This window comes from Nyctereutes procyonoides, unplaced genomic scaffold, assembly GCF_905146905.1.
Source record: "Nyctereutes procyonoides isolate TBG_1078 unplaced genomic scaffold, NYPRO_anot_genome, whole genome shotgun sequence".
Lineage (NCBI taxonomy): Eukaryota > Metazoa > Chordata > Mammalia > Carnivora > Canidae > Nyctereutes > Nyctereutes procyonoides.
Window position 1 is genome coordinate 2,571,004 of NW_026575041.1, and position 24,006 is coordinate 2,595,009.

Genomic DNA, 24,006 nt, shown 5'->3' on the forward strand with positions numbered 1-24,006 from the left:
AGAGAGAGAGAGAGAGAGAGAGAGAGAGAGAGAGAGAGGCAGAGACACAGGCAGAGGGAGAAGCAGGCTCCATGCGCCGGGAGCCCGATGTGGGATTCGATCCCGGGTCTCCGGGATCGCGCCCTGGGCCAAAGGCAGGCGCCAAACCGCTGCGCCACCCAGGGATCCCAACCAAGATGGAATTTCAGCAAGCCTGTATGATCACAAATCCAATGCCCTTACCACATATGCACTCACTCTTTTGACCAAGCGTGTAAATAATGAACCAGCTGTCTATATGTCCCTTAAACAAATTACCTAGTTTGGACAGCAAGTTTCTCAAGAAAAATGAACTGTCAATTTCACAGCATCAACACAAAATGCAATACAGTGGCACTAGAAGTCTGCCAGCTTTTAATAAATCCAATAGCCAATAATAATAGAAAGTTATTAGTAGAGTTAGTCTAAAGGAAGAAAACCAACATTTATTGAGCCTCTACTATGTTACAGGTATATACTAAATAAGCACTATCACATATATATTTTTTTCACTATCACATAGATTAACACTATTGTTCCCAGTAAATGGGTATCATATCCCTATTTTGCAGATGAGCAAAATGAGGCTTATCCAAGGGCTAAGGGTTAGTGAATGCAGGTTAAGAGATTTATCCAAGATTACCCAATAAGTGGCAGTTCCCAGGGTACCTGGGTGGCTCAGTTAAACTGTCCAACTCTTTTTTTTTTAAGATTTTTATTATTTATTTGAGAGAGAGAGAGCACAGGCAAGGTGAGCAGCAGAGGGAGAAGCAAACTCCCCACTGAGCAGGGAGACTGATTCAAGGCTTGATCCCAGGACACTGGAATCATGATCTAAGCTGAAGGCATAGGCTAATTGACTGAGCCACCCAGGCACCTAAGCAGTCCAACTTTTGATTTCAGCTCAGTCATAAACTCAGGGTTGTGAGATTGAGCTGCAAGAAGGGCTCCACGCCCAATTTAGGATTCTCTCTCCCTGCCCCCTCCCCTGCCTCCCTCTCTAAAAAAATTTTAATTTTTAAATTTTTAATAAAAAAAAAATAAAAACCTAGGCCCCAAACTCCAAATCTGAGACTATTTCCAGATATTATACCACTTTGGTACCTTTCAAAAAAAAAATTTTTTTTTTTAGATTTTATTTATTTATTTATTCATGAGAGACACAAGAGAGAGAGAGGCAGCGACACAGGCAGAGGGAGAAGCAGGCTCCAGGCAGGGAGCCCGACGTGGGACTCAATCCCGGGTCTCCAGGATCAGGTCCTGGGCTGAAGGCAGCGCTAAACTGCTGAGCCACCTGGACTGCCCAAGGTACCTTTCAAAATATTCTTAAACAGTGTATGTTTGAAAGGCCTTTAACTTTGGTAAGATAATCAAAATACTCCAAGGTATCTTACTGCTGTAGTACAAGGTTAGATGACAGGAAGAACAATCAGATATAGATATAGATATCTATGTAGATATCTACATGTGATTGTAGTACTAATTTATGTATATTACTATAATTACTGAGCCAACTGCTATAATATCTCAGAGCTTAACAAAAAACTTCAATGTTGCTTCAGAATGTCTCATACTATAATTAAAAACCTAGCATGAGTTTTCAATCTGGTAAACTGCCTGCCACTTATTAGCTGAGGTATCTTAATTTGGTTATTTCTCCAAATTTGAATTTCTACTTCCATGAAACAAAAACAATACTACTTCTCAGGGTTCTAATTAAGATTTAGAGATAATGTATTTAAAACACCTAGAGGCAATGTCTAGTACGTGGTAGCTATTATCATCCTTTACCCTCTGTGGATATATTTCCAGTAAAAATATGTAGATGGAAATTTAAAACTCAAACACATGATGTTCCAAAAATAAAGGGATGTTTGGTAGTGTGGAAAATAAATATTCAGGTAATTTAATTTTTTATTTTCATCCAGATACTTTGGCATTGAATACACAAAACCTTAAAAAAAAAAAAATCCCAGATGACAATCAAAACCAAACTCAGCTATTTTTCTCTGAATCCCTAAGCAGAATTTCTTCCCTGTTCAGAAGATCCTCTAGTTACCTAGTAACCACCTGCCAGTCTCAAACTAAAGAAAATTGGCCCTGCACTGGGCTAATTACCCAACCAGTCTGAACAATCTAAAACGAAGTCTAGAATAAAGGGAATTGTCAGCCAGAATGTTAGTGAAATTATCCACAACAGGAGACCTGAGAATCCAAATACCACCGGGCAGTTATTTCCATGAGAATAAAATCACAATTTATGAGCCCTGCAAATTATACCATTATTAAAACAAACATCCCATTGAGGCTACAGCTATCAGATAAATGGCTTTATTGTCCCTATTGTTTCATCCACTGCAGCAAAGAGGTGCAAACTGAATGAGTGGTTACCAGAAGCAGCAATTTCTAGGAAATTACAATGCAGACCTCCATCTTAAAGTTCCCTTTGTATTGGGCTGTAAACGCTCTGAAGGAAGAGAGGAACAGAGAATCAACTCTTCTCCACTGCCCCCAAACTCAAAGACCCTGACAACTTTACAAGCAGAACTCACCAGTTTCCCCCATGTTTTCCCATTTGTTTCCCCATCGCCCTGCCACCCTCAGTAAGTCATTTCCAGGTTTGCCCAGGAGGAAGAACCTGAACTAAGCAAATCTACTTTATTCACTCAGAAACATTTAGACAATTCTCCAACCCAAATAAACACAAATAGAAAAGACAAGAAAATGGCCCCCAGTTTCCCTGACTCCCACAGTACAAAATATCTCCAGCTACAGCAACGAGACTTAATAAAGAAAGGTACAAAAACATGGAATTGGCTCCTCCCATTATTAGGGAAAAAAATCCCTTTACAGTAATGGCTAGCATCATAAACTTCCAACTTCATTTCCAGACTTTTTTTTTTTTTTTTCATTTCCAGACTTAAATGAGAAATCTAAGACTAGCTAACAGCTACCCTGGGCCAAACTGCATCAAGGAATGAGGAAGGCAAAAGTAATCCTTTCAGTAATAGCTCACTTGAACTCCACAAGTCTATACCAATTTTGGAAATGGAAGGAAGGAAACTAAGCATCACAGGGCACCTGCTATATGCCAACCACTGCACACTCATTATTTATAATCCTCACAATAACCCTCTAAGGCAGACTAGATATCCATTATTGACAGATGAGAATTTTAGGCTCAGAGAAATTAAATAATTTGTCCAAGGTCACACAGCTACTAACATAAGATTTGAATTTAAGTTTCTCTGACTTTAAATTCAAAGCACTTTTAACCTTTGTTTTTTGCTTTTTTGTACTATTAGTAAAACCTAATATATTTTTTTGAAAAAAAAATCTGTTATATGTCATGTTTAATGCTGCCTGAGCCTTTTACAAAGTTCTAACAATGCAAGGCAGTCATGCAATGATGCATATGAACTAAGACTTCATCATACAATCCATTTTCAAATTCTCCTTTAGCCCCCAGAATAAATTTGTGTGGTATGATCCTTCCCAACTTTATATGTGAGAAAACTTTATGTGTGAGGCTCAGAAAGATTTTATGATTTGCCCGACACAGCAAGGATACTAAAACTCAGAACTCTGACCACAAACTCATTGCTCATGCAGCTTTATCACAATGCCAGACTTAAACATAGGCATCAGGAATTCAAAAATCTTCTGTGGAGTTCTTTGCTTATTAATGAAGAACATCTGTTCATAATTAATAGCATGTGAACACTGGGCATGGAGGAGGGAAGGATGGTAACCAAAAGCCCTTTAGGGCCTCAAGCTGCCCTGTTAAAAGCTCATTCAGTGGGAGAGGACTACAAGGTTTAAGGTGATAGAAAAGCATTTTGGAGCTCTGAACTCCTAAATGTATTCTAGACCACTAAATGAAAGCTGCACTGGTAATACTGACTTACTTTCAATGACTGAGGGCTACTATGAGTCAGACACCATGCCAGGCTTTCCTATTCCTACCTTCCTTATGGTCTTTTTGACAAGTGGAAGTGCTCCTATTTTTATAGATTAGCAAACTAGGCTGAGAGATGATATGACTTGTCCAAAGATGCCCAACTAGTACAGTGGCAGCTGAATCCTGATTGGTTTGACTTCTAGACCATCTTAAAACTATAGAACAGAAAGCAGATCACCGGTTGCCTGGATGGGGAATCAGGGAGAAAGGAGGAAGGGACTGCATAAGGGTGCCAGGAAACTTTGGGGAAGTGATGGATATATTCATATCTGAATTGTAGTGATGGTTTCACAGGTATATACATATGTCAAAACTATATTAAATTTCTGTCATTTGCTGTCAATTTTACCTCAATAAAAGATAAAGCTGTTTAGGAGGGAAAAATATATACTGCTCTTTTAGTGACTACCGACCACTTTTTACTAACCAGAATATCTACCCTTAAATTATGTCTGATCACAGGCAAGCCAGGCCAAGGAAATCTTTCCCTGAGCAATTTAGTTTGAGACTATGTAAACTATTAGTAAAATATCACTGTGAAAGAAAGCTTTAAGTACCTAAGAGTAACAGATTTTTCCCACTCTACAGCACCTCATAATACATTTCCATATAAATTAAACATTAATTGCAAAACATAGCATGGTAATAGGATAAAGAATGAAGGCTTTGGCATTACCCAACCTGGACTAAACTCATCTTTGATTCTTACAAGTAAATCTAGTCAGGCTGCTAATCTCTATACAGTTCCTCACTAATAAAATGAAAGTAATAACAATCTATCATTTATTAAAATTAACGACACCAAACTAAAAACACTTTATCTGATTATCTCATTTAATCCTAACAACTATACTGTAACTACTACTATATTCCCATCTCAAAGATGGATAAAATGAGTTATAGAAAGATTAAGTAACTGAAGGTCACAAAGCCAGTAAATGCCAGAACTGGGATTTAAACTCACCTTACAAAATTATTCAGAGCAATAAATTTGAAGAAGTAAAATACTATTAGTGTTAGTACAATATAAATGACAGAAAGCCCCTTTTATTCTTTAAAGCAAGGTTCTCTACGAAAGTCTATTGTATTAAAAGGAAAAAGATTTTAAATATTCTACAAATTAAACTTTTAAAACTAAGGCTAGTGGTGTCCACTTTACCCAATTTTATCCCTACTTCCCAGTCTACAAAGTAACTACTATTTTTCTCTGCCTTACTAATGAGAAAATGCAATTCTGAAATGTTAAATAAACTCCAAAGTGACACAAATATAAGTCTTCTGACAAGAAATGGAGCTCTTTCCACTTGGCTTGTTGCCATCCAAGGCACTCAGAACCACACTCAATATTTTTTCAGAGACCACACCTTAAACATCTTAAGCAGTATCTTCCATAATATCAAAGAACCAGGGATCCCTGGGTGGCGCAGCGGTTTAGCGCCTGCCTTTGGCCCAGGACGCGATCCTGGAGACCCGGGATCAAGTCCCACGTCAGGCTCCCTGCATGGAGCCTGCTTCTCCCTCTGTCTGTGTCTCTGCCTCCCTCTCTCTGTGTGACTATCATAAATAAATAAAATTTAAAAAACAAAACAAAAAAAAGAACCAAAGTTTTGTGAACTCTAGACTTAGAACTCTTTGCCCTAATTCATGATGCCAATAGTGTTAGTACTTAAAAAATGACATCGACGTACTAATATACCCATTCTTTTTCTCACTTATTTCTGGACTGGCTAAGAAAACTGATGCTCCAATCTGTCAAAATACTATTATCATTGAATAAGAAACAAAAACCGGGATAATATTTGTACACAACTTTTATGAAGTTCTTCCTCATGTATTAAATCCTTGCAACTTTCAAAGGTAGATATAGACATGATTATTTTGCTTTATAGGAGAAAAAACTGAAATTCAGAGTGCTTAAACAACTTTCCCCAATTCAGAGAGCTAGTTAGTGGCTGAGCTGGAATTCAAATCTAGATCTTCTGACTCGACATCCAGAATCTTCCACACAGCAGACCTAGTCTTCTTTCAGAAATAAGTTCAGGTGTCTACTCCTCCAAGAACTCCTCCCTGAAAAAGGTACTAACACCTTCCTCTTTGCTAGTTATTTTACAGCATCTATAAGCCTGAGTGGCTCAAATGGTTAAGTGTCTGACTCATAATCTCAGTTCAGGTCTTTTTTTTTTTTTTAAGATCTTATTTATTCATGAGAGACACACACACAGAGAGAGAGAGAGGCAGAGACACACAGGCAGAGGGAGAAGCAGGCTCCAGGCAGGGAGCCTGATGTGGGACTCGATCTTGGGACTCCAGGATCAGGCCCTGGGCCGAAGGCAGGCACTCAACCATTGAGCCACCCAGGCGTCCTCAGTTTAGGTCTTGATCTCAGGGTCATTAGTTCAACCCCTACGTTGGGCTCCACACTGGGTGGAGAACCTACATGGAAAGGAAAAGGAAAAGGAAAGGAGAAAGGAGAAAGGAGAAAGGAGAAAGGAAAAAGAAAGAAAAGGAGAAAGGAAAGAAAAGGAGTAAGAAAAGTAGAAAAGAGAAAGGAAAGGAAAGGAGAAAGGAAAAAGGAAAAGAGAAAGAGGGAAGGGAAGGGAAGGGGGAGGGGAGGGAAGGGGGAGGGGAGGGAAGGGGAGGGGAAGGGAGGGGAAGGGAGGGGAAGAGAACCTACCTAGCACAGAGCATGACACTCATGTTAATTAAATAAATACAACCATAAATGATTATTGTTATCTTCTACTAAGACTCTAGTTAGCAAAACCTCTTTTGGGAGCCATAACTTAAATTACTTGTCAGGAACCACTAAGGGCTTAACAAGGCAGTCATAAAACTCAACATTTCCTAAAGTCTCAGTCATTCTACCACCATAATTGATAACTCAAATCATATTTAGGGCCAAAAAATCAAATGCACAAGCTGAGTACTAATAAAATTTAGTTTTGTACCATTTGTTTTGTGTTATCTAAAAGTTAAAGTTGACCAAAAAGTTAATAAAGAGGAAACCTGGAAGCACAGAAAAGAACTAAGAACTAAGAGTTAGAAAGGCAATAAAAAAGGTCCCAAACTTCTTCATTTACCAATATAACCTTCACTCATTTCAAGTGAGATTCTAGGATCTGTCACAAATCAAGTTTTGCGTATCTACATGTTTATTGCATACACAGCTCCAGTGACCCAACTAGAATAGAGGAAAGCTGCATGACAGCAGACTAAAGTATAGTAGAGACAACACAAGCCGGGGGGGCGGGGGGGAGTTGGCAATGGCCACAACAGAAAAGCTTATGTTCATTCTCCCCTCAGAACTGATGTTCCAGGCTGTTTAAACATGCTGGCAGGAAGGTAATATAACGCTCAGTACTACAACTTGCCTAACCTACCTCCTCCATTCCCCCTGCCCAATCACAGTAAAAAAAAAACAGAATCATTATGCAACATTACTTAGCAGTGTTTTCTTCTGCATCTTTTTCTTCTGCAAATTCTCCAGGCTATGGGTAGGAAGACTAAATAAACACATACAGAACCGCTTTTATGCACAGGTAGGCACAGTTCTTTAAAGGCCATTTCATACCCTTCCTTCACCACAAAGTGGTAAAAAATAAGTACCAAGCCCAATGATTTTCTAACATCCAGAGAAACCTATGAAACTGCTCAACTCTATAGCATTTTGGTTTTACTAAGCCAAGGAAAAATCAACTGCATTCATGCTGGCTTTCAAAACAGTACTGTTAGTAAAGGTATAACAAAATCATCTCCTTCCTCAGTAAGAAATAAGTAAAGCCGGGAAACACAATCATACAAATAAATAAAAATATACCATCTTATATTGAATGAAGGCAGTAATACCATACTGTAATAGTATCTTTGTATTCTTTATAACCATGCCAAAAAAAGAGAACTAGTTTCAGTTTCACTAAAGAATGTTCTTGATGAAGCCACAAAAATAATTTTATTAATCTCAATTATTACATCTTTTTAATATTCTGTGATGAAACAGGAAGTATGCATAAAGAACCTCTCCTGCATACTAAAGTACAGGAATTGTCTCAAAAACACTAAAGCACTTGTGCAATTAAGTTTCAGGCTGAACTAGCAGCTTTTTCCATGAAACACCATTTTTACTTGAAAGAACAACTAACAGACAAACTATGATTATTCAGACTTCAATGTTCAGCAGACATTTCTTCAAAAATAAACAATGTGAGTCTCAGGGCATGGAAAACAACTGTCATTATTTCTTACCAATGATAAAAATTTGAGCTTTGAAGAAAGAATTAGAAAAGATTTGTCTGGGCAGGCCAGATGGCTCGGTGGTTTAGCGCCGCCTTCAGCCCAGGACCAAACCCCGGAGACCCGGGATGGAGTCCCACGTTGGGCTCCATGCATGGAGCCTGCCTCTCCCTCTGCCTGTGTCTCTGCCTCTCTCTCTCTCTCTCTCTCTCTCTCTCTCTCTCTCTGTGTGTGTGTCTCTCATGAATAAATAAAATCTCTAAAAAAATAATAATAAACCTTTAAAGAAAAGATTTGTCGGGATCCCTGGGTGGCGCAGCGGTTTGGCGCCTGCCTTTGGCCCAGGGCGTGATCCTGGAGACCCGGGATCGAGTCCCACGTCGGGCTCCCGGTACATGGAGCCTGCTTCTTCCTCTGCCTCTCTCTCTCTCTCTCCGTGTGACTATCATAAATAAAAAAATTAAAAATTAAAAAAATTAAAAAAAGATTTGTCTGATAAGATTGGTGGTAATATTAACAAATGAGATTTTTTAGACATTATATAATAGAATACGTCAACATTGAGAAGATCTGCATAACTCAGTAACCCAATATTTTCCAAATGACCAATGCATGATGCTACAAAAATCACACACAGGTAGAAGATCTATTCAAAGTACAAAACAGATTAATAGATTTTAACTTAACACAGTAAGAAAAGCTCACCTATATAGTTTTAGATTCTATAACATAGTGGACCTTCAAGAAATTAACAGCTGTCAAGTTTTGGTGTAGTATCAAAAAAGAATATCCACAATTATCTAAAAGAGCGATAAATTCCTTCCTTTTCCAGCCACATATCTATGTGGATATCTACGTGGATTTTCTTTATAAACTACATACAAAACAACCAATTGCAAAATACTGAAGGTAGAAACAGAAATATACCCAGTCAGGTGTCAACTATACTCCAATTAAAATAAATATAAATCTATCTATATCCAGACAGTAAAAGGATTTGGAAAAATGTAAAATATTCTTCTAATAGTTCTGACTTGGGATAACATATTTTCATTAAAATATGCTAATATTTAATAGATTTGATATTTTTAAATAAGTTAATACTTTTTAAATTTCAGTTTGTTTGTTTAGTAATCTTCACACCCACTGTTGGGCTTAAACACACAACAGCCCCAAGATGAAGAGTAGCATGCTCTTCTGACTGAGCCAAGTGTCTGCAGTTTTAATCTTTAATACAGCAAATATTGATAGATATAACCCACATATGAATGCTCTTTGTCGTCGTAATTAGTAAGAGTGAAGATATTAAAATGTTTGAGAACTGCGAATAAACCAATGAGCAAAAATAACCTATTGCTACACACAAGAACATAAATAAATCAAAGTTGAGTACAAAAAGCCAGTCATACCTTACAAAAGTTTATAAGCAGGCAAAAATAATCTGTGGTATTAGAAGTCAGAATACTGGTTATGTTGGAGGAAGGGGTAATGTTCCCTTTCTTGATCTGAGTGCTGGTTATACTTTCAGTGCATTTTTTTCTACATAGGCTACATATATCTCAGCACAATTTCTTTTTTTAATTCCAGTATAATTAACATGCAGTGTTATATTAGTTTCAGGTGTACAATATAGTGATGCAACAATTCTATACAGTACTTAATACGCATCGTAATAAATGTACTCTCAATCCTCTTCATCTGTTTCACCCACACCCACCTCCCCTCAATACAACTTTTTTTAAATTTATATGTTTTATATAAACATACACACATAGACAACCTACCTAAGGCTCACCTACAGAAGTTTTGTTAGCACTGGTTGAAGTGGAACTGGGCATGTCTCGTCTTTTTTTTTTTTTTTTAAACAGTTCCTTGGGTGATTTGAATGTGTACCCAAATACTACTCATCTAAGTAGATTGAAAAATACCAATCTCAGAGTTTAAAACCAGGGAAGACTTCAGAGCAAGGCAGATCAGGTTTTTAATAGAAGCTTCTCTTTTCTCACTATGTAACCAAATATAAGCTACTTTATCCCTACAAGCCTCAGTTGCTCAGTTTCCTCTTCTATAAAATAGGTGCAATACCCTATACAGGATAAATGTGATGATTAAATTATATAATGGAGAGAAAATACCCAGTATGTTACCTACTAGAGATACTCAAGTTTTAGGCCCCTTTTGTCTTTGCATCTTTATCCCCTCCTAGTCCTAGGCCAGTCAAATTTACCCTCTTGAGTCTTGATTTCTTCATCCTTAAAGAAAATAATGCAACATGACATACCTATACACTATAGGTAAAGTAAAATGCTATAAATATGTTTGCAGAAGATGGAGATTTTTGCTAAATTCAAAATAAAAGGAGGACACATTAAAAAACTAGGATATGCAGGGCACCTGGATGGTCCAGTCAGTCAGGCGTCCGGCTCTTGGTTTCACCTTAGTTCACTGATTTCAGGGTGGTGAGACCGAGCCCCACATTGGGCTCTTCATTCAGTGCAAAGTCCACTGGAGATTCTCTCTCTCCCCCTCTCTCTCTGCCCCTCCCCCTTTCCCCACTCCCAACTCACAAAATCACAAGCTCTCTAAAATAAATAAATAAGAGCAGCCCCGTGGTGCAGCAGTTTAGTGCCGCCTACAGCCCGGTGTAATCCAGGAGACCCGGGATCGAGTCCCATGTCAGGCTCCCTGCATGGAGCCTGCTTCTCCCTCGGCCTGTGTCTCTGCCTCTCTCTCTCTAAATAAATAAGTAAATCTTTAAAAATAAATAAATAAATAATAAATAAATAAATAAATAATTTTAAAAAAGAAAACTAAGATATGTGAAAAAATGACAAAATAAAGGCTAGAAAATATGAGTATCGGCAGAAACTGTCAAGCTTGAAGAACATGATCAAAAACAAATCAAGGGATGCCCAGGTGGTTCAGCAGTTGGGTGCCTGCCTTTGGCTCAGGTCATGACCCCAGGATCTGGGATCAAGTCCTACATCAGATTCCCTGAAAGGAGCCTACTTCTCCCTCTGCCTATGTCTCTGCCTCTCTCTCTCAGTCTGTGTCTCTCATGAATAAATAAATCTTTAATAAAAAAAAAAAAGTCAAATCAAGACCATAATCTTGAATCAGCCAGGGACTGAAATTTACTATAAAAAAATATATCAGGAGATCCCTGGGTGGCTCAGCGGTTTGGCGCCTGCCTTTGGCCCAGGGCGCGGTCCCGGGGTCCCGGGATCGAGTCCCACGTCGGGCTCCCGGCATGGAGCCTGCTTCTCCCTCCTCCTGTGTCTCTGCCTCTCTCTCTCTCTCTATCATAAATAAATAAACAAACAAACAAACAAATAATAAAATGTCCATATCTGGGGTGCCTGGGTGGCTCAGTCAGTTAAGCATCTAACTCTTGATTTCGGCTCAGTCTCAATCCCAGGGTCGTGGGATCAGGCTCCTCAATCGGCAGAGAGTCTGCTAGAGATTCTCTCTCTGGCCCCATGTCCCTCTCCCCCCAACATACACACTCTTGGCATGCACATGCTCTCTCTCTCAAATAAATAAATATGGGCACCTGGATGGCTCAGTCAGTTAAGTGTCTGCCCTCAAAATTAGTTAAGCATCTGCTTTCGGCTCAGGTCATGACCCTGGGGTTCCTGAGATGGAGCCCTCTCCCTCTGCCCCTCCACCAAGCTTGTGCTCGCTCTCATTCTCTCTCTCTCAGGTAAAATCTTTAAAATAAAATAACATAACATGAAATAAATTTTTTAAATGTCCATATCTAAGAAAAAGCACACTCTATATCATCATAAAAATAGGCATATTCTGAAAGGACCTAGGTATCTGCTTAAATAGAGGGAGGAGGAAGAGTTGTATTGGAGCTTTATAAACCAAAGTATTCTTACAGTATCTTCATACAGTGATCAATGGCCCATTTAATAAAAGGTTAAACTTTTATTTTATTTTTAAGATTTTATTTATTTATTCATGAGCAACAGAGGGGGGGGGGCAGAGACACAAGCAGAGGGAGAAGCAGGCCCCATGCAGGGAGCCCGAGGTGGGACTCAATCCCAGGTCTCCAGGATCACACCCTGGGCTGCAGGCAGCACCAAAACACTGCGCCACCAGAGCTGCCCTAAAAGATTAAACTTTTAGATACACAAAGTAGTAAATTGACAAAGGAGTTTCTGTATAATTGTTCTCTACACTAAAGATATGCACAATTTCCCAAGGCACTAAATTTTATAATAAATAAGAAATATGAACTTGCTTTAATTAATCTCTTTGATCTTTAACATTCTACAACTTAAAGTTTGATTTCTGATAGCCTGTGAGTTAAGAATGAGAGAAGATGAGGAGCAGGATGAAGATGGGAGAAAAAGGAAAAGAAGTAATAGACTGCATGTGATCCACAAGCCTAAAATATTTTTTACTGAAAGCAACTGCCAACTCCTAAATATACCCTCTTGCTGTCTTCTACTTCTGAACCTTGTGCTATACACCATTATTGTTACCAAGCCCTTTATCAATCCAATTAAATTCTAAATTCCATTCTAAATAAATTTTAAAAATCACATCTGAAAAATACATATCATCTCACTCCTTATCAGAATATCATACTACTGTTTTGTCATCTATCCTTACTAGGTTCAGTTCAAAAACTAATCACTCACTACTGGGATCCCTGGGTGGCGCAGCGGTTTGGTGCCTGCCTTTGGCCCGGGGCACAATCCTGGAGACCCAGTATCGAATCCCACGTCGGGCTCCCTGCATGGAGCCTGCTTCTCCCTCTGCCTGTGTCTCTGCCTCTCTCTCTCTCTCTCTCTCTCTGTGACTATCATGAATAAATAAATAAAATCTTAAAAAAAAAAAAAAAGATCTAATCACTCACTACTTGTGATGCACCCTCCAGGAACTAAAACTATAAAAATGACTATGAAACAGTCCCTGCCACCAAGAAACTTCGAGTTAACTGAAGAAGCAGACAAAAATAGTTAATTTACCTAACAGAGTATTATGACAGAAGCATGTACCAGATGACCCCAGGAACAAAATGGGGGCACTTTATGGCAACCTTAAGGGTTCTGAAAGGTTTCTTAGGAGAGATGACCCAACCCAGAGGGATGAATAAAAAGAAAAATGCCATGAACAGAGGTGTGAAATTGCAAAGTATCTGTAGGAACTACATGCTACTCAGTATTACCAGTCATAGGAGGTAGGAGAACTACATAGGGATAGGTCACAAAAGGCCTAATAGTCATGCTAAGAAGCTTAGACTTTAGAGCCTTGCTAAAGGTATTTAGGCAAGAGAATGATGTGAACATACACATCTACTGGGTACATGTTCTAGCTGCTGAGTGAAAGACTGGTTTACTAGATGGGTGATACAGAAACCAGTTAGGAACCCATTGTACTTGTCCAGGTGAGATAAGGGTCTGAACTAAGGTGGTTTAGTAGGAAAGGGGATGTGAATTCCAGAAAACACTTAGAAAGATTTCTTTTTGGCTATGAAAGATAAAGGAGAAGAAAAGACTATGGGCACAAGAATATGTAATGGGAAAAAGACAGTATCTTCAACAAATGGTATTGGAAAAACTGAACAATTACATGCAAAAGAATGAAACTGGACCATTTTCTTACACCATACACAAAAATAAACTCAAAATGGATATGGACTTACATGTGAGACCTGAAACCATAAAAATCCTAAAAGAAAGCACAGGTAGTAATTTCTCTGACATCAGCCATAGTGAGATTTTTCTAGAAATGTCTCCTGAGGCAAGGAAATAAAAGCAAAAATAAACTATTAGGACTAAATCAAAATAAAAAGCTTCTGCACAGCAAAGGGAACAACAAAACTAAAAGACAACCTACTGAAGGAGAAATAACATATCTAATAATCAGTACCAAAATATATAAAGAACTCATACAACACCAAAAAAATAATAATCCAATTTAAAAACAGACATTTCCCCAAAGAAGACATACAGATGGCCAACAAACACATGAAAAGACATCACTAATCATCAGGGAAATGCACATCAAAACTACAATGAGGGATGCCTGGGTGGCTCAGCAGTTGAGTGTCTGCCTTCAGCCCAGGGTGTTACCTGGGGTCTGGGGATTGAGTCCTCATCAGGGATGGGGTCTAGGGATAGAGTCCCTATCTGGGGATCAAGTCTCATATCAGGCTCCCTGTAGGGAGCTTCTCCCTCTATGTCTCCGCCTCTCTGTTTCTCTCATTTCTCGCATAAATAAAATCTTAAAAAAAATAAAATAAAAACCACAATGAGGGGATCCCTGGGTGGCGCAGCGGTTTGGCGCCTGCCTTTGGCCCAGGGCGCGATCCTGGACCTGGAGACCTGGGATCGAGTCCCACGTCGGGCTCCCGGTGCATGGAGCCTGCTTCTCCCTCTGCCTGTGTCTCTGCCTCTCTCTCTGTGACTATCATAAATAAATAAAAAAATAAAAAAATTAAAAAAAAAAAAAACCACAATGAGATATCACATCACACCTATCAGAATGGCTAAAATCTAAAACACAAGAAACAACAAGTGTTGGTGAGGATGTGGAGAAAACCTGTTGGTGGGAATGCAAACTATGGAAATCAGTATATGGAGATTCCTCAAAAAGTTAAAAACAGAACTACCCTACTATCCAGTAATTTACCCAAAGAATACAAGAACAAATTTACTACCATGTATTCAAAAGGATACATGCAGCTCTATGTTTACAGCAGCATTAGTTACAATAGCCAAATTATGGAGACAGCCCAAGGGTCCATCAACAGACGAATGGATAAAGAAAATGTGGTGTATATGTGATATATATACACCATGGAATATTACTCAGCCATATAAAATAATCAAATCTTGCCATCTGCAACACGGATGATCTACAGGGTATAATGTTAAGTGAAATAAGTCAGAGAAAGACAAATACCATGATTCCACTCACATGTGGAATTTAAGAAACAAAACAGAGAAAAAAGAGATAAACCAAAAAACAGACTCTTAACTATAGAAAATGATGATGAAAAAAAAAAAAAGAAAAAAGAAAAAGATGATGATTAACAAAAGGGAGATGGTGGGGGGGGGGGGGAGACCAGTAAAACAGGTGAGGGGATTAAGAGCACACCTAGGATGAGTACTGAGTAATGTATAGAGTTGTTGAATCACTGTATATACACAGGAAACCAATCACTGTATGTTAACTATACTGTAATTAAATTTTTTTTAAAAAAAGACTAATAGCACAGATTCATTAGCCAGTATGACTGAAGTGCATTTAAGTTACAAAACTACAGGAAGAGAGGATTTTAACTTTTTGTGTGGGAGGGGGTACAAAATGGAAGAAGTTAAAAGTAGACAGGGAAAATGAGCTCTGTTTTGGATCTACTGAATCTAAGGAATATCTAAATGGATGGATGTATGTAGATGGCCAGAAGCCAGGGAGATTTACAAATCTGGAGATCAGGAGAGAGCTCCAAGCTGGAGATATTTCATCAGCACACAGGTAGAAGTTAAAGACAACAGAATGGGCAAGACTACTACTTAAAGAAGAATCTTAAGTCCAGTGAGCCAAGGAGTCAACCCTAAGGAGTACCAACATTTACTAAAAAAGCAAAAATAAAGATCTCTTCTTAAATACCAGCTAGTTTCAGTAGATTCAAAAATTTCTTCCTGCTAAACAACAAACTGGGATAATCAAAACCATAAAACGTGTTCATTAGTACAGCTTACCTAATGAACAAAGTAAAGATTAAGAAATTTGGTAGGAGAGGGCTTTCCAGGTAAGTGCCATAGCATACAGAAAGAACAGGAGCATGACTATACTATCTATACTATAGTTATGTTTGAGGATTTGTTTATTTGGTCTTACAGTAGGTATACATGCTAGAAAGACCTTAAAAGAGGTACAAACTAAAGCCTACAAGAAGACTGGGAGGGAACAATCAAGGAAGATATGGTCTGACTTCATGAACCATTCTTAAGCTCTTCTTCCACAACACATCCAAATCTCCTTCAAGTCTCAGCTCAAGCATTAATCCCTCCTAGCAACTCTCTCTTCCCTGCTCCCCAGGCAGATCAGGCCACACCAACCTCCATTCCCCTATATCCCTTGTTTGTGACCCCACTGTAGCATTCGTCCTACTGTGCTGAGCAACGCAATGTGTCGCATGTCTGCCTCCCCAATAACTGACTATAAACTTAAGAGCAGGGAATTTGGGGATCCCTGGGTGGCTCAGCGGCTTAGCACCTGCCTTTGGCCCAGGGTGTGATCTTGGAGTCCCGGGATCAAGTCCCACATCAGGCTCCCTGCATGGAGCCTGCTTCTCCCTCTGCCTGGGTCTTTGCCTCTCTGTCTCTCTCTTGAATAAATAAATAAAATATTTTTTTAAAAAAGCAGGGAATTTTAATTTTTGTATCCCATATTGCCTGCACTCCGTATCATCTAATAATCATTCAATGTGTATTTGTTGAACAGATCTCTTAAACGTATCTGACACAGACAAGACTACTAACTCTTTTGCCTTGGAATGTATTGCAGCTGTGGATTTATGTTCTTTGTTTTATTTATGATAATATTAAGATAAATGTATCTTAATGTAAATGTAAATGATTGTGAGGAGATACAGCCCAAGGAAACACTGAATAACAAAAGAACAGCCTAAGGGGAAAAATTAAACAATTCATAAGTAAAATAAAAATAATAGCAGTCATAGCTACCATATTAAGCACCAATTATACATAGGCCAGTCAGGGTTCCAGGTTCTCTGTCCTTATCTCCTTTAACCCATACAACAAATCAACAATGGAGTATTATCTCCCTTTTACATATGCATAGATAATTTATCTCACTATACTACTCTTAGTAATAAGTTACAAATAGAAAATTAAGTTTTGTCAGGATAATGAAGAGCAAACACTACACTGCATTCTCCACTTCAATATAGCCTCAATTATTTCATTTTGAGCTAGCCAGCACAGTAACAGTGGAACCAAGTCCCATAAATTCACTAAGAGAAAGTCCTCTACACCTTCCCTGTCCCACTATATCCAACAATCTTCAAGTTTCAAGGGAGAAATTGTGAACTGTTCATATACTCCCTTCCCCAAGAAGAACCCTTCAGAAAAACAATAAACCAAATATAACAAGCTTTTCACCTCTGTGTAGGGATTTCAATTTTGTAAACTAGAAGGGAAAAAACCCTAAGATTTATATAATCCTTTACAGCTTAAAAGGTATTTTCACATTTATTATCTCATTTGAAATCCATTTTACAAATAAGTAAACTGAAGCTCCAACAGAGTATTAATGAATTTGGATTTCACATCTCTTAAACAAAAAATTCTCGGTGGTTAGGTTGCTGAATTCCGATATGTATAAGTGAGGACTTCCTATTCATGGTACTCTCTGTACATCAGATGACAGACTCTCCTGTACGGTCAGGGTCAGGAAAGGATCAATGTACTAAGTAGTCTTTTTTGCAAAAAGAAAGAAGCACAAAAATTCTGACCAAAAGAATTAAGTGACTTATTAAAATATGAAATGTAGTGCTAAGGTGATATAACAAAAAACTAGTATCTAATAAATAAAGAACTGCCAGTAAGATAGAAACTCTAAGTGCTGTTTCAAAGCTCACAAAGGCTGCTATTAACCCCTCTCATTCCTATATCCAAGTACGACTGGTCCACATCTGGATAATCTGATCAGTCATAAATGCAAACTTGCTTCCTTCTTGCTATCTAGACTACCTGTGTGTGTGTGTGTGTGTGTGTGTGTATTTATATTTCTTGCTATCTCAACTACCTGTGTGTGGGGGGGGTAGTCTAGATATATATATATGTGTGTGTGTGTCCATATACACACATATTTTTTACTTACATATAAATAAGAAGTACTGCCAGATAAATGGAATTAGACAATAAATTTGCTTCCTTTTACTTTTTGTAATTTCCAATTTCTACCATGTGCATGTTATTTTAATGCTAGAAGAAAAATGCTCTTTTAAAGTTAAAAAATAATTAAAAATAAAAAATAAAAAAATAAAGTTAAAAAATAAGAATAATCAATAAAAACAAAGTAAGTCACAGAAGAATACTTACACTATGATTCTATTTATATAAATTGCAAAGATACAAAAATATATTGTTTAGGATATGCACTTGTTTGGTAAAACTATAAAGACAAGAAAGGGAATGATGCATACAAAATTTGAGAAAGCTGTTACTTATGAGGAAGAGAGCAGAGACATTCAATCGCACAGGGAATCACAAGAAGCTTTAAAGATACTACAAATTTTTTTTTTAAGCGGAGTAGGAAAAACACAGATCTTCAATTTGTTCCATTCCTTAAAAATGTATGTTATATGCACCTTTATATATATGGTTTATTTCACAACTTAAAAAGATACAAACATGGTTGAGAAATCAGAATTTGGGAGCTATAACCCAGACTCTTCCACTTACTGTGTAACCTTAAGCCAGTCATTTAAACTCTCAGAGCAGTTTTTCTTCTTATTCTATAGATGAGAAAGCTAACAGCTAAAACATATGTTTAGTACTTTACTGATTAAAGTTCCTAGACAACAAATATGCAAATATGTACAAACATGCAAATATGCAGATAAACTGTGAGATAATACAAAGTAATCCCTCTTTAATAAATTATAGGACACTATACTACCAAGAACTCAACAGTAGGACACACAAGGCTATTCACATTCTAGTATCTTCCTACTTCATAGTAATGGCAGCAGTATTTTTTAATGTGTACTATGTAACCAACCTGTGTTAAATACCTTCCATGGATTATTTTGTTAAATCCTCAAAACAGGGCAACCTGGGTGGCTCATCGGTTTAGCGCCGCCTTCAGCCCAGGGCATGACCCCAGGGTCCCTGCATGAAGCCTGCTTCTCCCTCTGCCTGTGTCTCTGTCTCTCTCTCTCTCTCTGTGTGTGTGTGTGTGTCTCACAAATAAGTAAATAATTCTTAAATAAATAAAAACAAATCCTCAAAACAACCCTATGAAATTATTCTCTCATGCCCACTTTACAGATTAGACCATTGTGCCCAAGGTCACACAACCAGCAGTGAATGGTGCACCTACTTGAAAATCCACACCTTTAACCACCACATTAGTTATGCTTCACTTCTCTTACTACATCTAAATCACTATCTCGCCCAACAATGAAAACTCCTTGACAACTGTTTTTTGTTTATTTTCATTTCCCCTGGCATTTAGCATGTAATAAGAAATAAATATTGAACAAATAGTTCATATATGTACAGTGTTCTTGGGGCATAAGGTTATCTCATTACATGAACTGATTTGTTTCCCTTGACAGCCCTGTGAAGCATAAGTTTTTGTTTGTTTTGCCATCTTAATCATATTTAAATGTGCAATTTAAGAGAAATAAGTACATTCACAATGTTGTGCAACCATTAACCCTAAATATGAAAGGTTGTAATGACTATTGAAATCACTCAGCTATCAAGGGGTGGAATGGGGGATTTGAACTCAGGACTCTTCACCCATAAATTCACAGCCATTCATTCTACCAAGGGGTCTGTCTACCAGTACCTCCATCTGCTCCTTCCTTCTTACCAGAATATCAGAAGAATCAAACACTTTATATACATTTCCACTGTACAAGTGCCCACAGCTGTGAGGAGGGAAAATATCCACCAAGACATTTCTCTCAGGCTTGCTTTCAAAAGCTACAGTTTTAATATAAATATCTCACCTGTAGCTCAAGCATGCAGATCTACAAAAGCAATGTCTGGACCCCAGAGTAAAGTTATGAGGAGAAATGCTTGCATTAGTTAAATTATGCTCATCGAATTACAGATAACTAACTACTCAAACCTGGTTTTTATCTTAATAGAGCTTCCTTATAACAAAACACTTTGAAGGATAAGGCCAATCTGCCATTATTCTGTCCATTTTGGAACTACAAAAAAAAAAAAAATCCTAAATATTGAGCTAAACATTTTTATGTGCTCAACTGTCAAAGCCAAAGAAAATGGTTTGTTTATGAGCTGAACTCTGAGCTTGAACAAAAACAGAATCATTTGATCCTGTTGATGCCAATTTTATCCGCTTTACATCCCTCCCCATGTTTTCTCAGTCTGAGCTCTAATCAACAGCCACTTCATGTTTAACATATCATAGTTAATGCAATTAAGTGCAGAAAATTGTTTCCCTAAAGCTGTTTCCCTCAGTTATACCCCTCTCTACCTTCCACCATCACCATTCTGCCATAAAAATGAGCATATCATTGAAGCTTTAAATAAAATTGCGATGAATAGATGGAGACATTGTTGCTGCAGTTAAATGTAATGTGCCTACATCAACACCAACCCTTAAAAAATAAAATAAAAATGATTCTATATGCTTTATTTATCCATATCTGACAGAATTCTGACCACTTGAATTCCTTCAGAAGAAAATTCAATCTATAGAAATATAGTCCAATTATTTTAAATCTTATCAAGTAATGCCAAAAGAGAATCAAATGAAAAACTCCATCAATACCAAACCATTTCACCAATGAATATTTATGACATTTCCATATTTCCTGTCTTCTCTCTGTTTACATAAAGCGGTGGTGCCAAGATTCATCTCAGGATTATTAGCCTGCAATACAATGATGGGCCTAATTGCCTTGCAAACCAGGACACCAATAAATGGAGTCTTCAGACAATCAATTTTAAGAGGAGAAAAAAAAAAAAGGCCTAACCTCTTTCTACATACATGCACGTTGCCTGACTAGGAAATAAATTCAGCCTCATATTTTTCAGGTTCATTCATGGGTTCTCAAGCAAGGAATGCTCCCTTAAATACCTCAAGCTCATCAAATCTATTTAATTCCAAATTCCAGGACTAATTTTTAAATGCACCAAGGGGAGGGCGGAAAGGAGAAGGCAGAGACATCATATAGAAAGATATATATCACATTCCAGTTTTATCTTCTCCACCTTTAGTCCAAGAGATTTTTTTCCCCAAAACTTTCTTTTTATGATAAATGAATAGAAAACACCCTCCCCCTGATTAATTCTACTTTAACTGAAGCCCCTCTTAACTTTACCCTTCAGGTTGATTTACTTCCAAAACACGATACTAATATAAATGAAACTAAAAAGACTGAACTAACAGCTTAAGATGTCGTCTAGGAAAGAGAATCTTTAATGTACCTTCTCTGTCCCCTGCAAAGTTCCTTCTGATTATTGTCCCTCCCCCAACCACACCTCCAGAGCTGTCCATTTAAGTCCAACCCCTTACCCTCTTATGTCTCTTGGAGGACATCAGAATCTTTCCTAACATCATCCAACCCACTTCTTCCCAGCCTTGCTCACTGCCCCATTCCATCCTCCCTGCCCCGTCCATACCTACAACTCCAGGTCTCTCATTCCTTAAAAAGCCTCTTTGCCACCTTACCATCAGCAACCACCTCTCCAGTCCTACCAGTTCATCTAAGACACTGCTTCTCCAAAAATTCCTCTGCCACCTTGGCCAAGGGACATTTTCTTCAAGATGCCATCTCCCTACCTTGTTCACCACCTGCCACTATTCTTTCAGTGAGTCTAGCCCAGCAGCATCTTCTGAGCCTCTGCCTCGACGCTGCACCCAGGGAGCCACCATGCCTTTCCGGTGGTTCCAAAATCACCCTAAATCCCATCCCTTGTGCCCCCCTCTAATTCCAATCTCTGCTGCCCATTTTGGGCCTAACTTCTAATTTATCCCCCCTCTCGTGCCAGCTCAAACATCACACTCCTCTCATTGAAAAGTCCCACCCCAACCAGTTCCTATTCCAATTCCCATAAGCACTCCCCAGAAAAACCCCAAATTCTACCTCCTTTACTCTCCTAACCTACGCTATTCCATAAGTCTCCACAAATTCCACCACCCAGAAATGGCAAGTGCCCACTTCCAGCTAAGGTCTCAACCCATGCCAAGCCCTTAGGTCCACCCCAAATTCCACCCTCGAGAATTAACACCCCTCCCCCAGGGTCCTATCCAACCCTGCAATCCCACTGTCTATTGAAATCATCCCCCTACCCTGCACCCCTGGCTGGATCCCAAGCTGTCAACTGCTCCAAGCCAACCCCAAATCCATCACCCTCTTTCAGTCCCCTCCCCCATTAAAAGCCATCCCACTCCACTCTCATCATCCATCTCGCCCAAAACCACCCCAAATTCCACCCCGACCTCCCAACCTCACACTCCTGTCCCATATCGGGTCAATCGCTATTACAAGTCCCCTTCCCTTGGCGCCCCCCCACCCACCCACCCTGCAACCTGCTTGGGTCCCACCCTCACCCCACCCCCAGCCCCGCGCCAGGACAAGTCTCCCCGGCCAACCCGCCGTTCCACCGCGACCTCAACCCCCTTCCCCCAACCCACGCGGGGTCTCCACAGCCCCCACTCTCATTCTCCGTAAGTATCACCGGCCCAGGCTCCGGGAGAGCGGACCAGGGGAGGTGGCGGGGGTGGGGGGGTGGGGGGAGGTCTCACCGGCTAGCCGCTGCAGGCGAAAACGACGGCGGAGGCGGCGATGCCCTTGTCTTCTCTGGAGGCTACAGCGGCGACGCTCTCGCTCCCTCGCCCGTGTCCAGTAAGGTGGCGGATGGCGCGCAGGGAACCGGAGCCTCCTCCTCAGACTCGGCTCTGAATCCTCTGCAGTAGCCGACCGAGAGCCCGACGGGTGGGGGGAGGGGACGTTCGGCTGCGGGCGAGGGAGGAGGAGGCGGAGGGAGGGGGCGGGGGACCGCTAAGAAGGGCGGGGAAGGAGGAGCCTGCGCGGCGCCGCGACACGTCCCACAGCCTCAGCGCGCCGGGACCACAACTCCCGGCCTGCCTTGCTCCGGCCCGCGCGTGGCCTGCGCGGCCTACGCTGCCAGCCTCGCGCCTTCTGTGGAGGGGCCAAACGCTCCCCGGTTACGGACGATGTAGCGAAGTCCACCATCCGCCGTCCGCTTTTATCGACTCAAAGACCGCTTGAGAGGAAGGTGAGGTCGCCCCGTGCCCTCTTCTCCAAGTAGCGATGTTTGCGGCGTCTCCAGCCTCTTTACACGCACACCGCGACCGCCGCCGCCCCCCCGCAGCTGGACCACATTTCCCAGCATGCCCCACAGTCTCCCGCCCTCCTTCCGGACCCTTCTCAGACGCGGTACTACAGTTCCCAGGGGGTGTGGTGCCTGTGAAATGCTGGGAGATGCAGTTCTTGGTTCATCCTCCATGTTAAGAAAAAGAAGTGAAAGAGAGGAAAAAGGGTAGGAATATGCCAGTCCACTAAGGATAGGCCTAGGGGGGATAGATCTCCCGAGTCTGGATTCTCTTCGCCATCACCGTTGCCACTATCGCACCAGAGCTGATGCACGAGCTTCCTCCTGGTCTCCCTGCAAATCAGAGGACGTTTTGGCAACTGAAATCCAAATGTCAAAAGATCCTTTTTGACCCAGCTCCATTACTTTCAATTCTTTACCTTAAAAAGAGAATGAAACATTTTGGAAGAGGAATCCCTGGGTGGCTCAGCGGTTGAGCGTCTGCCTTCGGCTCAGGGCTTGATCCCGGGATCAAGTCCAATATTGGGCTCTTTGCATGGAGCCTGCTTCTCCTGTCTCTGCCTCTCAATGTGTCCCTCATGAATAAGTAAATAAAATGTTAAAAAAAAAAAGTTTTTTTGAAAAGTTGAATGCACAAGCTGGTTATCTGAGGTTGTGGATTACAGGGGTAATGTAAATGTTCATCAAAAAGAGCTAGTTAAATTGTAATACAAACAACAAAGTAGTAAGCAGCTATTAAAATGATAT

The 24,006-nt window shown here is 39.8% G+C and overlaps 1 protein-coding gene across 5 annotated transcripts in view; it reads right to left on the reverse strand.

Annotated features, from left to right (window-relative positions):
* Positions 1–23,809, reverse strand: part of FAM168A (family with sequence similarity 168 member A) — a 183,142-nt gene extending 159,333 nt beyond the window's left edge. For 2 of the 5 annotated variants that reach the window (XM_055320761.1, XM_055320756.1), the window contains exon 1: positions 22,709–23,808. The gene's annotated coding sequence lies outside the window, so the exon portion shown is untranslated. Of the gene's footprint in view, positions 1–22,708 lie in introns of all 5 variants that reach the window. The other 3 variants (XM_055320758.1, XM_055320757.1, XM_055320759.1) reach the window with 3 other exon arrangements.
* Positions 23,810–24,006: the final 197 nt, after the last annotated feature.